Source organism: Callorhinus ursinus, unplaced genomic scaffold (genome assembly GCF_003265705.2).
Source record: "Callorhinus ursinus isolate GAN/ISIS: 27379988/994484 unplaced genomic scaffold, GSC_fseal_2.0 scaffold2, whole genome shotgun sequence".
Classification (NCBI taxonomy): domain Eukaryota; kingdom Metazoa; phylum Chordata; class Mammalia; order Carnivora; family Otariidae; genus Callorhinus; species Callorhinus ursinus.
Genome location: NW_027397064.1, coordinates 10,819,172 through 10,832,585, shown reverse-complemented (window position 1 = coordinate 10,832,585; position 13,414 = coordinate 10,819,172). Strand labels below are relative to the sequence as shown.

Genomic DNA, 13,414 nt, shown 5'->3' with positions numbered 1-13,414 from the left:
TTCTGTGATAGCTCATTTATAATATGGTGCAATTGGATCATCATTATACTTACATACCATCTGTTCACTCCTCTAATTCTACTTTTTCACCCACTTGTTTCCATTTCAACTATTTTCATCTGAAGTGATACACATTTGCTAAGAAAATCCCAAGCATATTTGCTGTAGGAGGACTTCTGGACAAGTGGCTTTCAGAGTGTTGGAAGATAGAATTTCATTTAGCGCACACTTATTTATTTCATTTAGAGCTGGGTTTTTTGAGGCCCTATATTTGGGAAGTTCATTAAACTGCACATTTCACAGTTTTGCTGTTCTTTTCTCTTTAACTATGCTATTTGGATTCAGGCACACGTTCAGGAGAGTTGGAATGGTGCCAGTTTGTGAAATTTGGTATCTGAATTTCTAATCATCGTAGATTATGAATTCTGCACCACACCTCACATTCTGTCCCCTGTTACATGTGTTATCCTTGTTGAGCCCTCTTGCCACAGCTGATCTTTCTCAACCAACTTCCAAATAAAAAGACAAGACTAGGAAACATGGCTATCTGGTCATGCCTTCTAGTGCAAATCCTTTCCACCACTGTCAAAAAAAAAGTCATTAATGCTACTGGGTTTCCCAGTTGAGACTAGTATTTCTTTCTACTGCATTCAGTAATAGTGAAGTTGAAAAACTCTGGTGTTAAACATTAAATTTATTGTACTACCTGACAATTTATCAGGTGACAAGCATGATAGCAATTAATGCAATGCATTGCATTCCACATGTTTGCGCTTAGATTATGTACATAAGAGTTTTAGAGGTAGGTATTAGTATTTTCACTATTTTAATAAATAATAATAATATTAAGCTTTAATGATAGTAAGGAATTCAGCAAATTTTCACAGCTAGTAAATCTTGGAGTTAGAATGAAACCAGATTTATCTAACCTCAAAACCATATTCCTAGCAACTAAGTACATTCTGATTGGATCATGTGACACAAGGTTTTCTGCCAGTAGCAAAGACACCATCACTATCTCAGAGAATCTGCCCAACACGATGAGACTAATCCTGTCTGTCTTTCTCCCATTACCGAGAAGGACAAGCATATCCACTCTCATGAAAATGAAAGCAAGATAGTAAGAGGGAAAGTCCTTAAGTCAAGAACCAATTTAAATAAATTAGTTGCTGAGTCACATACATGACTGAAAGAACTGAAATCAAAATACTGAGGTCATAGATTCCTTTTCAGATAAACTAATAAGTCCCAAAGTAGACCTTAAAATTCTATACTTGTTTTCTGAAGCTATGAGTTAAATTAAAATTAAATGTTATTAGACACAAAAATCAGCATATCTCTATACACTAACAATGAACAATCCAAAAGGAAATTAAGAAAACAATTCGATTTACAATAGGATTAGGAAGAATAAAGTTCTTTTAAAAAAATTTTGTTTATTATTTTTGGGGGGGATGAGGGGCAGGGAGAGGAAGAGAGAGAGAAATCTTAAGCAGGCTCCATGTCCAGCGTGGTGCCCAAAATAGGACTTGATCTCATGACCCTGAGCTCATGACCTGCTCCAAAATCAAGAGTCGGACCTTTAACTGACTGAGCCACCCAGGTGCCCCAAGAATAAAATTCTTAGGAATAAACTTAACCAAGGAGACAAAAGACTTGTACACCAAAAACTAGAAAACAATGCTGAAAGAAATTAAAGAAGATGCAAATAAATGGAAAGACATCCCATGTTCATGGATTGGAAGACAATATTGTTAAGATGTCAATACAATCCAAAGTGATCTACAGATTTAATGCAACACCTATCAAAATCCCAGTGGTGTTTTATGTAGAAAAATATATTGTAAAACTCATATGGAATAGCCAAAACACCGTGAAAGAGAATAAAGTTGGAGCCATCACACTTTTTTACTTCAGAACTTATTTACCAAGCTACAGTTATCAAAACAGTGTGGCACTGCCATAAAGACAAACATATTGCTAAAGAAATAGAAAAAAATGGCCTAGAAATAAACCCTCACAGATATGGTCAAATGATTTTTGACAAGGGTCTCAAGGCCATTCAATGGGGCAAGGACAGTCTTTTTACTAAATGATGTCGGAAAACTGGATATACACAAGCAAAAAAAAATGAAGTTGGACTATTACCTTATACTATATACAATTATCAACTCAAAATAGATCAAAGAACTAAATGTAAAAGCTAAAGCTATAAGTCTCTTAATGTTGGATTTGACAGTGATTTCCGGGATATGATACCAAAAGCATGGGTAACAAAAGTAAAAATAGCTAAATTAGACTGTGTCAAAATTTAAAACTACTGTGCATCAAAGGACACAATCAACAGAGTGAAAAGGTAATCTATAGAAAGGGAGAAAATATTTTCAAATCATATATCTGTGATAGGTGATTAATAATATCCAGAATATATAAAGAAATCTTACTAGTCAACAACAACAAAAAACAAATAACCTGATTTTAAAATGGGAAAATGACTTAAATAGACTTAAATATTCCTCCAAAACAGATATATAAATATCCAATAAACATATGAAACAATGCTCAATATCACTAATAATTAGCACAATGCAAACCAAAACCACAATAAGATATAATCTCACATCTATTAGGATGGCTACTATCAAATAAAAAAAGAGAGAGAGAGAAAATAACAAGTTTGGCAAGATGTGCAGAAATTGAAACCCATGTGCACTGTTGATGGGTATGTAAAATGGTGTAGCCACTATGGAAAACAGTATGGCAATTTCTAAAAAGAAAAACAAAAATAGAATTATCATATGATCCAGCAATTCCACTTGGTCATATGTGCAAAGTAATTGAAAGTTGGGTCTGGAAGAAAAATGTGTACACTCATGTTCATAGCAGCATTATTCACAGTAGTCACAAGGTGGAAGTAACCCATGTGTCCACTGATGGATGAATAGATAAACAAAATGTGGTATATACACACAATGAAATATTACTCAGCCTTAACAAGGAAGAAAATTCTGACTCATAGATGGACCATGAGTATATTATGCTAAGTGAAAGAAGCCAGTCACAAAAAGATAAATATTGTATGATACCACTGATATCATGTCTGTGGTATCTAGAGTAGTCCAATTCACAGGAGCAGAAACTAGAAGAGTGGCTTCCAGGGGCTGGAGAGAGAAGAGAGAGGGAGTCGTTGCTTAATGGGTACAGAGTTTCAGTTTTGCAAAATGAAAAGTTCTGGAGATTGGTTGCACAACAATGAATATACTTAACTCTACTGAACTACATACCTAAAAATGGTTAAGATGTATGATACATATATCATATGTTTTGTGTACTTTACCACAATTAAAAATGTTATTGGAGCTTTTCCCCTAAGGTCAGGAACGCAGCAGGGATGTCCACTCTCACCACTGCTATTCAACATAGTATTAGAAGTCCTAGCCACAGCAATCAGACAACAAAAAGAAATCAAAGGCATCCAAATCAGCAAAGAGGAAGTCAAACCCTCACTCTTTGCAGATGATATGATACTGTATGTGGAAAACCCAAAAGACTCCACCCCAAAACTGCTAGAACTCATACAGGAATTCAGTCAAGTAGCAGGATATAAAATCAATGCACAGAAATCAGTGGCATTCCTATACACCAACAACAAGACAGAAGAGAGACAAATCAAGGAGTCGATCCCATTCCCAATTGCACCCAAAACCATAAGATACCTAGGAATAAATTTAACCAAAGAGGCAAAGGATCTGTACTCAGAAAACTATAAAATATTCATGAAAGAAATTAAAGAAGACACAAAGAAATGGAAAAACGTTCCATGCTCATGGATTGGGAGAACCAACATTGTGAAGATGTCAATGCTACCTAGAGCAATCTACACATTCAATGCAATCCCCATCAAAATACCATCCACTTTTTTCAAAGAAATGGAACAAATAATCCTAAAATTTGTATGGAACCAGAAGAGACCCCGAATAGCCAGAGGAATCTTGAAAAAGAAAAGCAAAGCTGGCGGCATCACAATTCCGGACTTCCAGCTCTATTACAAAGCTGTCATCATCAAGACAGTATGGTACTGGCACAAAAACAGACACATAGATCAATGGAACAGAATCGAGAGCCCAGAAATGGACCCTCCACTCTATGGTCAACTCATCTTTGACAAAGCAGGAAAGAATGTCCAATGGCAAAAAGACAGTCTCCTTAACAAATGGTGTTGGGAAAACTGGACAGCCACATGCAGAAGAATGAAACTGGACCATTTCCTTACACCACACACAAAAATAGACTCCAAATGGTTGAAAGACCTAAACGTGAGACAGGAGTCCATCAAAATCCTAAAGGAGAACACAGGTCAACCTCTTCGACCTCAGCCACAGCAACTTCTTCCTAGAAACATCACCAAAGGCACGGGAAGCCAGGGCAAACATGAACTATTGGGATTTCATCAAGATAAAAAGCTTTTGCACAGCAAAAGAAACAGTCCACAAAACCAAAAGACAACCGACAGAATGGGAGAAAATATTTGCAAATGACATATCAGATAAAGGGCTAGTATCCAAAATCTATAAAGAACTTATCAAACTCAACACCCAAAGAACAAATAATCCAATCAAGAAATGGGCAGAAGACATGAACAGACATTTCTCCAAAGAAGACATCCAAATGGCCAACAGGCACATGAAAAAGTGCTCAACATCACTCGGCATCAGGGAAATCCAAATCAAAACCTCAATGAGATACCACCTCACACCCGTCAGAATGGCTAAAATTAACAAGTCAGGGAACGACAGATGTTGGCGGGGATGTGGAGAAAGGGGAACCCTCCTACACTGTTGGTGGGAATGCAAGCTGGTGCAGCCACTCTGGAAAACAGTATGGAGGTGCCTCAAACAGTTGAAATTAGAGCTACCATTCGATCCAGCAATTTCACTACTGGGTATTTACCCCAAAGATACAAATGTAGGGACCCGAAGGGGTACGTGCACCCCAATGTTTATAGCAGCAATGTCCACAATAGCCAAACTGTGGAAAGAGCCAAGATGTCCATCGACAGATGAATGGATAAAGAAGAGGTGGTATATATACACAATGGAATATTATGGAGCCATCAAAAGGAATGAGATCTTGCCATTTGCACCGACGTGGATGGAACTGGAGGGTGTTATGCTGAGTGAAATAAGTCAATCAGAGAAAGACATGTATCATATGACCTCACTGATATGAGGAATTCTTAATCTCAGGAACAAACTGAGTGTTACTGGAGTGGTTGGCGGTGGGAGGGATGGGGTGGCTGGGTGATAGACATTGGGGAGGGTATGTGCTACGGTGAGCGCTGTGAATTGTGCAAGACTGTTGAATCACAGATCTGTACTTCTGAAACAAATAACGCAACATATGTTAAGAAAAAAGAAAAAGAAGAAGATAGCAGGAGGGGAAGAATGAAGGGGAGTAAGTTGGAGGGGGAGACGAACCATGAGAGATGATGGACTCTGAAAAACAGAGGGTTCTAGAGGGGAGGAGGGTAAGGGGATGGGTTAGCCTGGTGATGGGTATTAAAGAGGGCACATTCTGCATGGAGCACTGGGTGTTATGAACAAACAATGAATCATGGAACACTGCATCAAAAACAAATGATGTAATATATGGTGATTAACAAAACAATAAAAAGTTTTAAAAAAATGTTATTGGAGTAGTAAAGTACTCCCCTCCCACAAAAAAACCACCACCCACAATGCTGGGGATATGTCAAAGGCTTGCAAGAGTCACCTAAAAGATTTCAAATTGCAAGAATATAAGTAACAAAATAAGTACGGTGGTATTGGACTCTAACCCAAAGTACAAAATAAATATTCATAATTTCATAGTAAAGATGAAATATCTACATAAATTTCTTCTGTCCAAGATTTTTGTCTATTCTCCTTCCTTCATCTATCATCTATCTATCTATCTATCATCTATCTAGTTAGTTCGTTTTTGATGACCTTGACAGTTTTGAGGTGTACTGTTCAAGAATTTTATAGAAAGTCTTTTAATTAGAATTTATCTGATATTTTCCTCATGACTAGATTGGGATAATGGGTTTTGGGAAAGAAAACCACAGATATAAAGTGCTATTCCCATCACATCATATCAAGAGTACGTACCACCACCAAGATTTATAACTGTTGATGTTGACCTTGTTCATCTGGCTTGAGGTATGTTTGTTAGGCTTCTCCACTGTAAAATCTTTACATGTAGGGGCAGTCAGTCTCCAAATATCTGAGTAGTATGCCTCAAAACTATCAAGGTTATCGGGGCGCCTGGGTGGCTCAGTCATTAAGCGTCTGCCTTCGGCTCAGGTCATAATCCCAGGGTCCTGGGATTGGGCCCCACATTGGGCTCCCTGCTCGGGGGGAAGCCTGCTTCTCCATCTCCCACTCCCCCTGCTTGTGTTCCCTCTCTCACTGTCTCTCTCTCTCTGTCAAATAAATAAATAAAATCTTTAAAAAAGAAAACTATCAAGGTTATCAAAAACAAAGAAAGTCAGAAACTCACAGCCAAGAGGAACCTCAGGAGACATGACAATTAAATATGATATGATATGTTGGATTGGATCCTGGGACAGAAAGAAGGCATTAGGTAAAAACTAAGGAAATATGAATAAACTATTTAGTAATAATTTATCACCTTCGGTTAATCAAGTATGACAAATATTCCATACAGATATAGGATATTTAAGGAAAAAATTCTGCCAATCCAAAACTGTTCTGAAATAAAGTTTATTTAAACACAAAAAAAGAGGAAAATTAAAGGAAAAAAGTGTAGTTGAAATGCAAGGAAAGGCAAACATCACTGTTGTATTTAAATAATACATTGGTCTTATTCTCTCTCAACATTTGCCTTCTTTCTCAACATTTCGCCTGCCCACCTTCTACAAGATTCAGATTGAAGGGCCATTTGGAATAGGAAAAAAGAAGAAGAAATAGAAGAAGAAGAAGAAGAAGAAGAAGAAGAAGAAGAAGAAGAAGAAGAAGAAGGAGGAGGAGGAGGAGGAGGAGGAGGAGATGATGACATAAAAAGGGACTTAATATTTTGAAAGAGAAAATAACAACTAAAAATGAAATAATCTATACTTAAAGATCATGTGGGAGGATGATTAAAAAGAGATTTAAGTCATCCTTGGCCATGTGTCAAAGCCTCTGTGAGTTTGTAAGATATACAAAAAGATAGCCATCCCTGCTCTATAGAGCTATTTGATAAGAATCAGCATGTTCAGCAGCCTTCACACATGATTTCAGCTCCACAGAAAAGTAAGGCAAAAGTTGAATTTAAGCCTTGTGGCTTTGGACAATCTGTGCAGTCGAAACTGTGAGAAGTAGGCTAAAGCAGTTCATTTCCTCCATCAAGCAAACCTCCCGAACAACCCATAATATGCCTGCTTTCTACAAGCTGTAACGTGATGGGGGTTTGATCAGAGTATCAACCACCTCTGCTATCTAGTTGTCAATCTTTGGTAATCCAAAGGGATGTCAAACACATAACAACCACCAAAACAATTTCAAGGTCAGCTAATGGTCTGTCAGTTTGCAAAAACCATAAGGATCCTATCAATGGGCATTTCTCTTCTCCCCATCTCAAGAAACAGCTGCTTTGCCATTTGCCTGGCGGCTTGCCAAAGAAACAAGAGAGTTAACACAGAGCTGTCAATAATCCATAGTAGCTGGACTTGATAAAGTAATCAGGAGGGGATATCATTTAATCAAGGTCTTCGAAACAGGGAGAAGCAATTGGGATTGCTAATCAGGTAATTGCAGGGGGAATTGCTCAGAAATAATTTGTATTGAACTAATGGAAGAGCAAGTCCAGCCTACAATCGGGAGGAAGGATTTTTCATGCTGGTGTCATCTTTACTATGATTGCTAATCTTTGTACAGTGTGCAAATGAGAACAGAATCCATTCTTCTATGGCACTCGATTCCTTAAATGTCTGGCTCGTGTAAGTCACAGATATTGACTACACTGTCTCTGGAGAACACAGACTTTGCCGAAGCTTTGAAAGAAAATATGGACACCATAGATCACATTCAAAGTCACTTACATATTAACCTGATTATATCCAAATATGTGATTATGAATAACATGAGCTTCTATTCCAACAGGGAATTTAACATCCTATGGATTTTTCTCAGAAGTTCTGAGGAAAAGCCTTAAGTGGATAGCTCTTGATTTGCTTGATTCACAATAATATCTCCAAGGCAATGTAAAAATTAGAAATAATCCAACAGTAAACACTTCTGAATTATGCCCAATAAACTGACTCACATGATTTGTTAAAACTGCATGTAATTATTTACAACCCTTTCATCATTACAAAGATAATTTAAGGTAACTTCTAGTGCTTCATAAAATATAGCAAGATGAAAAAATAAACAAAATCAGCCAGAACATGAAATACAATACAATAGATTCACAGTCCCAATGATTAAGGAAATTTGCCTTTTCATTTATTCATTCATTTCACTGAAAAACATTGAACGTTCTCAGTACTAGAGAGAGTATACAGTTTTTCTTCACTGAAAATTTTGTGGATATTTTACAATAGCTGCTTTTACTTTCTATTTTCTACTTTGACTATATTCTGCCTATTTTGTTGTCTGTTGGAATTCTTATAAATGTAGAACCAGAGAACATACAATGAAAAGACTGATCACCAGCTGCTAGTTATATTCTTTGAGACAACCTGATTATAGTTCTGGTTATCTGTTTTGTCCTTGAAAAATTGGGAAAAGAACAAATACACAAACTCTTGTTGTTTATGACATAAGGCGCTTAGCCCACTGCATAGAATGTAGTAATCACTTCATAAATGAGAGCTATTACTAGCTCTCCCCATCTTTTATTTGTCTTATTTCTTCCCAAGTTGTGCTTCAGAAAACTTCAATCCTTTCCTTAAGTAAAAGATAGCAATAATTATGAATGTCTTTTTCCTTCGACAGATGCCAGTCTTAATTGCACAACGTGATATGACCTAGACAGGATTCTATTAATCTGTACAAATGTGACAGTGACAAAATTATTTAATATGCAGGTTTTCTTAGCTTTGAACTATCTCTGCCCTGCCAATCTGTCAAGGAGAATCTTGTATTAGCTCATCACACCCCTTCCTCCTACCACCAATCTTTACTCTTTGAAGAAGAGTTAAGTCTGGTTAGTTTATAAAACCATGGATGCTAACTAGACTTCTTGTTGGTGATCATTTTGCAATATACACAAATATTAAAGCATTATATAATACACCTGAAACTAATATGTTACACATCGGTTATATACTTCAATAAAAAATAATCATGTGATGCAGACTTGAGAGCATAGAAAGGACTGGAAACTAAAAATGAAACAGTGAGAAAAAGAAAAGTAAGTTTAAAAAGTGAGAAAAGAGGAGACAGACTTTATGCAGGTAAGGTTATTAGTGAAGAAAACACTGTGGATAGACAGGAGGACCCTGAATACTCAGACTCTGGGGAAGCTTTTGGGCTTCAGAGAATGGTGGAACAGAGGAAAAGGATTTTAAGAAGTTGTGTTTGGGACGATTTCTTGAATCCATTTTAAAAGTCTTCAAAAAATAAGTAAAAATTGGCACTAATTTGTAATAATACTGGTTGTTAGACATGATTCTTTCAGTATAGCACACTGCTAATCCTTGATTGTGGCATCCTTGATTCTATTTGGTTTATAGGAAAACTCTCACTCACTTTTTTCTTTTCTACTTAAGCTGGTTATCATCAGAAAGAGCTATTATAATAGTGCTCAAAGAAAACGAAATAGAACCACAAGAATAGCTGTTAACTGGTGATCTGTTTGTAAGTGGGGAAGGGAGGGGAGAGATTGTGGGCATCATACAAGCTGAGTGTTAGTAATATTTTCTGTTATTCTGTGATATATAGACAGAGTCCTTGAAACCAAATCTTGCTGTTATAAGTGTCCTCTGCTCTTCTTCAGACAGATTATTGATCAAAAGCAAAGGGACTTACTTCTATAAGTTTTTTTTATAAGAACTTCCCTATTATATCTCAGAACATCCTATAGGACATTAAAATCTCTACATCTAATAATGTTTGTATATACTGAGATTAAAAAAAGGATAATAAGTTTCATCTAAAAATAAATATGAAGATAGCCAAGAGTATTCAGAGAAAAAAAAAAATATAATGAGAGGGACTTTACCAGCTATTTATAATTAAAGCAATCAGATATCAAAATATCTTATGAATCCACAGTAATTTCAAAGGTGTAATAATGGCACATAAATAAAGCAGAAAGAACAAAAGCAAACTCTATTGTACAAGAATGATGACATTTGGAATCAGTGGGAGAAGGATGGTTAGATGGTCCTGAAAGAACTGGGTAAACACTGGCAAAGAAAAATAAATAAATAATAAATAAAACAATTTCTTTCTCATGCCTTTTACTACAAATAAGTTTTGGAAAACAAAGTAAAATACACATTCATAAAATTAGTAGAACTAATAGTTTTCTTTCAGAATTTAAACTACAATGGAGGACATTAGGAGAAGGAAGGGAAACATGAAGGGGGGCGGGATCGGAAGGAGAGACGAACCGTGAGAGACGGTGGACTCTGAAAAACAAACTGAAGGTTCTCGAGGGGAGGGGGGTGGGGGGATGGGTGAGCCCGGTGATGGGTATTAAAGAGGGCACGTTCTGCGTGGAGCACTGGGTGTTATGCACAAACAATGGATCGTGGAACACTACATCAAAAACTAATGATGTATGGTGATTAACATAACATAATAAATAAAATTTAAAAAATTTTAAATAAACTACAAAGGATCATATTGATGATTTAACTACATAAAAATGTTACTTCCTTATTTTCTTTGTAGTTTCCTTCTTTTGAAAGGCGTTTCAAATTAGTGAAAAAAATAACGCCTTATTAAGTAAGTTGTTTTGACACAAATGGCTAGCCACATGGGGAAAAAGAGGGAGGTTATCCTTACCTTACTCCTTATCACAAAGAAAAACCCTCCCAAATGGATCAAAAATGTAATTGGAAAAAAAAAAGCCATAAACTAAAGAAAATACAAATTATACTTTTATAATCTTAAAGTGAGAGAAATTTGTATGGACAGCATCAGTGGGAAATTCCGTAAAGGATGTCTATTTCTAAAAAATATTTTCTATTGTAAAATTATATAAGGGATCAAACACTAAGTGATAACCTGGGGAAAGTATTTCCAATATATGTACAAGAAATCAATAACATTAATATAGAAAGCACTTTTATAAATTAGAAAGGAAAGACCAACACCCCAAATGAGTAGAAGTGAACAAGCCTTGCAGAAGAATGTAAATATTCAATACATTTACAGAAAGAGGTTAAACCATGTTGACAACTGAGTTCTCATTAAGTAATTAGATGACAATATTTGCTTTTTAGTTTAACAAAAATTAAAATAAAAAATACTCTGTACTAGAAATGGTATAAATAAATGATTCTATTGTCTATTGTCAGTGGCAATAAAATTGGTACAATTTTTTACTGGGCAGTTTAGTGATCCATGTCAATATTTTAAGTGTTCATAGCTTCTGCCTTAGCAGTTCCACTGTTTGGATTTTATTACAAGGAGGTAATGGGATAAATACACATATTTATATACAAATATATTTAAAACATATATAACACCAAGATGTCCATTAGAGTGGCTATAATGGACATTCATAAGAGACTGATCAAATATATAATGGTATATCGGGCACCTGGTTAACTCGGTTTGTTAAGCATCTGCCTTTGGCTCAGGTCATGATCCCAGGGTCCTGGGATTGAGTCCCACATCGGGCTCTCTGCTCAGTGGGATGCCTACTTCTCCCTCTGCTTCTGCCTCTCTCTCTCTGTGTCTCTCATGATTAAATAAATAAAATCTTCAAAAAAAGATTAAAAAATATATATATAATGGCATATCATCAAAATACCATTTAGCTAATAAAAATTAGGAAATCCATATTTATTGATGTGAAAAATTCTATATATTTTAAATGAATAAAGTATGTTGTCAAATATTATATATAGTATGGTTCCATTCTATTGTAATTTTAATAACAATATGTGCTATCAATGTAGAATTTATATATAAATAGGCACAATTAAACCTAAGAATTTGTAACTAAATATTAACTGTGTTTGCTAATGAGAATACAAATAATTTTCATTTTTTTCCTTATATTTTTTGTATTATCTAATCTTTTTAATGAGCATGTACTAATACTTTGTAATCAGAGAACACTATCCATTCCCCAAAACTAGTAATTATGCATTGGGCAATATTTACAGTTTGTTAGCTTATATTTTAGACATTGATTTATTTGGAACCTGGTTTGTCTCAGCTAAGTCATTTGAATTGATAATACATTTTTTGATTATGTTAGTTTCACTTCAATTATGTAAAGTTGTTACACTTTCTTATTTTACCTTTTCATGTTATAAAATTTGTGATGTTATAGGAGATAAAGGAGTTAATTTCAAAAGTTGCCAAAACACTTCTAACAACAACACCTTGACTTTTCCCCTTTATACTTACACACCCATCTTTGATTTCCTTCATTCTTCTCTTTTTCCCTCCTTCTCAGAAAAAAAAAAGGGCCACCACCATTTTCTCTCCTATTACACGGGCAACATTATTCCAAACATTAGCAGTCTCCCTTTTACCTGAGGTTGGATTCATCAATTTTGTATATTTCATTATTTTTTTTAACTCACTTTTTTAGTATGAGTCTAGGCTCTGTAGGACATGTAGCCTTTGGCCTCTCAAGCAAGTTGCTGTGGACTAGACTGTGTAGTTCAATGCCATTGGGTTTCAGATAAAAACGCCAAGGCCTGGAGAGGTACTGTGAACTTCTATGAATCACCAGGCTTGTCACTGACAGTGACAGAGCCAGAACTTGACCCTGAGATATCCTGACATGCATGGTCCGCCTCCTCATACAACTGATCTACATTTAGCACAGATAATGAAATCCTTAGAAGAAAACTATTTTAATAAGTCCCTTTGTTTTATAGATGGGAAAGTTAAGACCCAAAGAAATAACTAGTTGCCAGCTTAGAGTCAATCTGACAGTAAAGAGATCTTGCCTCCTTTTTTCACCACACAGAGAAGGAGTGTATAAATTAGAGAAAAAGCTCAGTGTGGTGCAGTGGAGCCCAAGTATGTCCTGTGGACCACTGATTTCCAGTAACAAATTACTTTGGAAAATTCTGAAAATTGTGTGCTGCCCTCTGGGAGACTCACAGAGCTCATTGGTGCATTAAATTAAGGCCCTGAGAGGTTCTGCTGCAAATGAACCTATTATACATTGTATAACCCAGAATGTTCCAAAATGCATGTGTCCATGAAACCCTTTGTTTCATTGTAGAAAT

General features: G+C 35.8%; 1 long non-coding RNA gene across 1 annotated transcript in view; it reads left to right on the top strand.

Annotated features, from left to right (window-relative positions):
• The window catches only part of LOC141370158 (uncharacterized), an 81,300-nt gene that overhangs the window by 46,240 nt on the left and 21,646 nt on the right, over positions 1–13,414 (top strand). The gene's annotated exons all lie outside the window — the stretch shown is intronic.